Below are 5,192 nucleotides of genomic sequence, written 5' to 3'. Positions count from 1 at the left end.
ATTTGCGCACACTAACGGCTGACAGACAAAGTGTGCACTGTGAGAGCCCATTCGATCTCTCTCGCGGCAGGTGTCAGCCAAATTCCAGGTGACACCCAGGAACATCTAACATGGCTCGTTTGGCACTTAGAAAATGTGTGGCCATTCACGCTGTCAGCATGAAAACAGTCAACAGACGATCACTTTCAAGTTGGTGGTGAAATCTGTCTAACATCAGCGGTACGATGTGGTGCACCGCTGCTCGCGTTGTGTTCCTGCTCCCACGACACCATTGCATGCACAACACCGTCGCAGCGGGGGTCGTTCGCGCCTGCCCAGCAGCTCGATATTTTCGTGGATCGCTCATATGAGCTGTTCTGCCGTGATTCGCCATAATTGTATTTATTCATACTATGTGTGAAGGGGCCCTAAGCTAAAATATAATGCAACATATAGATCAAAAGGGCTTTTCAATGTTCAAATCAAATATCCGCTAAATCTGCAGCATGGATCACATGCGGATCAAACTTGGTCTTTTCATTGAGAGTGCCAGTTTGCACCTCATTGTCACAAATGAGAGTGATTGAAGCACTTTTGAGTGAGATATAATGCAAAATGTACACCAAATGGGCTTTTCAATATTAAATTCAAATGTCGACAAAATCCACAATCCGGATCAGATCTGAATCAAACTTTGTTAAGTGATAGTGAGTGCCAGTCTGCACCTCACTTTCAAATATGAGAGTGACTGGGCACGTTTTGATTAAGATGTAACGTGAAATATACATGAAATGGGTTTTTCAATGTTAAATTTAAATGGCTACAAAATCTGAAATCCGGATCAGATCCAGATCAAACTTTGTCAGGACATAAAGGATTTTTGACAGAGTTATGAATTTTGGAACATAAGTTCAATGATAAAGGATAGGTATTTTTCAGATTTTCAAAGATTTTTCCTGACTTTAACCTCTGACCTATGATCTTGAAAATTGAATCAGTTCTTGCTTATGAGGATATCAATCATATTTATCATAACAATATATGAAAATTGTGGGTTACAGTCTGTTCACAATCAGACAAACAAACAAACCAGGGTGAAAACATTACCTCCGCCCAACTTTATTGGCAGAGGTACAACTGTAATAAAATTCTGTTGTTTTTACAGAGGCAAAACAAAACAGCTGGCAGCCGTGGTTGCCAGAATAATTATGCAATAAATTACAGAAATAATTTACCTTTCCAGAAAATATTGTAAAGTTTACAGTATAAAACCATTATTACATGCAAAAAAAAAAAGAAAAAAAAAAGAAAAAAATGACAATCAGTTGCTACAGTGCCACCTGTCACAAATACCCACACTGTCACCAGATGCCAGTCCTTAGTTTTTCATAATGCTGCTTTTATGCACTGTGGGTAATAAAGGTTGATTTACAACTATAACAGACATGATGGATGGTCTTCTGTGTCATCATTTGTGTGGGTGTGGCCTTGGAAGGGCCGGATGGCATGCTTTGGTATTGGTTTTGTTGCAGGTCAGCGGGGGGTAGACCACAGAGCAGACCCAGGACACGCTGCAGGGATCACATCTGCCAGCTGACTCGGGAGTCACTGATAGATCCACTGAGACGAGCTGCAGGATGCTGCTGAGGAAAACGATGTCTGGTGCTCTCACAGCTGAGTGGATCTCTGTGGTATCATAATGAGTGCAGATATGTTTGGACATGAACAAAGATTTGTTCCACTGTATCACAGCCTGTTAAGGTTGAAAGCAAACAATGACTGAGCAAATGTATCGCTGCTTTAATTTCAGAGTGATTACACTGAAAATAAAATATAAACGCAACACTTTTGGTTTTGCTCCCATTTTGTATGAGATGAACTCAAGATCTAAAACTTTTTCCACATACACAATATCACCATTTCCCTCAAATATTGTTCACAAACCAGTCTAAATCTGTGATAGTGAGCACTTCTCCTTTGGTGAGATAATCCATCCCACCTCCAGGTGTGCCATATCAAGATGCTGATTAGACACCATGATTAGTGCACAGGTGTGCCTTAGACTTGCCCACAGTAAAAGGCCACTCTGAAAGGTGCAGTTTTATCACACAGCACAATGCCACAGATGTCGCAAGATTTGAGGGATGCGTGCAGTTGGCATGCTGACAGCAGGAATGTCAACCAGAGCTGTTGCTCGTGTATTGAATGTTCATTTCTCTACCATAAGCCGTCTCCAAAGGCGTTTCAGAGAATTTGGCAGTACATCCAAACCAGCCTCACAACCGCAGACCACGTGTAACCACACCAGCCCAGGACCTCCACATCCAGCATGTTCACCTCCAAGATCGTCTGAGACCCAGCCACTCGGACAGCTGCTGAAACAATCGGTTTGCATACCAAAGAATTTCTGCACAAACTGTCAGAAACCGTCTCAGGGAAGCTCATCTGCATGCTCGTCGTTCCTCATCGGGGTCTCGACCTGGACTCCAGTTCGTCGTCGTAACCGACTTGAGTGGGCAAATGCTCACATTCACTGGCGTTTGGCACGTTGGAGAGGTGTTCTCTCACAGATGATGCGAGGAGATGGTGTTGACACTGCATGAGGCATATGGTGGTCCACACCAGATACTGACTGGTATCCCCCCCAGAAAACAAAACTGCACCTTTCAGAGTGGCCTTTTATTGTGGGCAGTCTAAGCACACCGTGCACTAATCATGGTGTCTAATCAGCATCTTGATATGGCACACCTGTGAGGTGGGATGGATTATCTCAGCAAAGGAGAAGTGCTCACTATCACAGATTTCGACTGGTTTGTGGAACAATATTTATGTTTATTAGACCCATTCCTACCAGGCTGCTCAAGGAAGCCCTACCATTATTTAATGCTTCGATCTTAAATATGATCAATCTATCTTTGTTAGTTGGCTATGTACCACAGGCTTTTAAGGTGGCAGTAATTAAACCATTACTTAAAAAGCCATCACTTGACCCAGCTATCTTAGCTAATTATAGGCCAATCTCCAACCTTCCTTTTCTCTCAAAAATTCTTGAAAGGGTAGTTGTAAAACAGCTAACTGATCATCTGCAGAGGAATGGTCTATTTGAAGAGTTCAGTCAGGTTTAGAATTCATCATAGTACAGAAACAGCATTAGTGAAGGTTACAAATGATCTTCTATGGCCTCGGACAGTGGACTCATCTCTGTGCTTGTTCTGTTAGACCTCAGTGCTGCTTTTGATACTGTTGACCATAAATTTTATTACAGAGATTAGAGGCATGCCATAGGTATTAAAGGCACTGCGCTGCGGTGGTTTGAATCATATTTGTCTAATAGATTACAATTTGTTCATGTAAATGGGAACTCTTCTTCACAGACTAAAGTTAATTATGGAGTTCCACAAGGTTCTGTGCTAGGACCAATTTATTCACTTTATATAGCTCCCTTAGGCAGTATTATTAGACGGTATTGCTTTAAATTTTCATTGTTACGCAGATGATACCCAGCTTTATCTATCCATGAAGCCAGAGGACACACACCAATAGCTAAACTGCAGGATTGTCTTACAGACATAAGACATGGATGACCCTCTAATTCCTGCTTTTAAACTCAGATATAAAACTGAAGTTATGTTCTTGGCCCCACAATCTTAGAAACATGGTGTCTAACCAGATCCTTATCTGGATGGCATTACCCTGACCTCTAGTAATACTGGAGAAATCTTGGAGTCATTTTTGATCAGGATATGTCATTCAAAGCGCATATTAAACAAATAGTAGGACTGCTTTTTGCATTTACGCAATATCTCTAAAATACGAAAGGTCTTGTCTCAGAGTGATGCTGAAAAACTAATTCATGCATTTATTTCCTCTAGGCTGGACTATTGTAATTCATTATTATCAGGTTGTCCTAAAAGTTCCCTAAAAAGCCTTCAGTTAATTCAAAATGCTGCAGCTAGAGTGCTGACGGGGACTAGAGGAGAGAGCATATCTCACCCATATTGGCCTCTCTTCATTGGCTTCCTGTTAATTCTAGAATAGAATTTAAAATTCTTCTTCTTACTTATAAGGTTTTGAATAATCAGGTCCCATCTTATCTTAGGGACCTCGTAGTACCATATCACCCCAATAGAGCGCTTCGCTCTCAGACTGCAGGCTTACTTGTAGTTCCTAGGGTTTGTAAGAGTAGAATGGGAGGCAGAGCCTTCAGCTTTCAGGCTCCTCTCCTGTGGAACCAGCTCCCAATTCAGATCAGGGAGACAGACACCCTCTCTACTTTTAAGATAGGCTTAAAACTTCCTTTTTGCCTAAAGCTTATAGTTAGGGCTGGATCAGGTGACCCTGAACCATCCCTTAGTTATGCTGCTATAGACGTAGGACTGCTGGGGGGTTCCCATGATGCACTGTTTCTTTCTCTTTTTGCCTCTGTATGCCACCACTCTGCATTTAATCATTAGTGATCGATCTCTGCTCCCCTCACAGCATGTCTTTTTCCTGGTTTACTCTCCCTCAGCCCCAACAGTCCCAGCAGAAGACTGCCCCTCCCTGAGCCTGTGTTCTGCTGGAGGTTTCTTCCTGTTAAAAGGGAGTTTTTCCTTCCCACTGTAGCCAAGTGCTTGCTCACAGGGGGTCGTTTTGACCGTTGGGGTTTTACATCATTATTGTATGGCCTTGCCTTACAATATAAAGCGCCTTGGGGCAACTGTTTGTTGTGATTTGGCGCTATATAAAAAAAAATTGATTGAATCTGATTGATTGAGGGAAATGGTGATATTGTGTACGTGGAAAAGTTTTTAGATCTTTGAGTTCATCGCATACAAAATGGGAGCCAAAACCAAAAGTGTTGCGTTATATTTTTGTTGAGTATAGATGAACACCATTGATAGTTCTTTCATGTCCAGAAAGTGTTATTCTATATATATTTATTGAGCGCTCAGCGAAATGAAAGCTTGAGAGGTGATTTCAAGTGTTGCACTTAGAGTTCACTTATCAGTTATTATGAAAAGGCAGTGTTTAGAACTTAACACTCTACAGAAACAGCTCTACTAAAGCAATGAATGATCTTCTCTTGCTGATGGACTTGGATGCCACCACGGTGCTGCACTTGTTGGATTTCAAGTTCAACAGCATTTGATATCGTTGATCTATCGTACACTAGTGTTCAGAATAATAGTAGTGCTATGTGACTAAAAAGATTAATCCCAGGTGTTGAGTAT

This window comes from Thalassophryne amazonica, chromosome 14 (genome assembly GCF_902500255.1).
Source record: "Thalassophryne amazonica chromosome 14, fThaAma1.1, whole genome shotgun sequence".
Taxonomy (NCBI): domain Eukaryota; kingdom Metazoa; phylum Chordata; class Actinopteri; order Batrachoidiformes; family Batrachoididae; genus Thalassophryne; species Thalassophryne amazonica.
Note: the sequence above shows the minus strand (reverse complement) of the source record.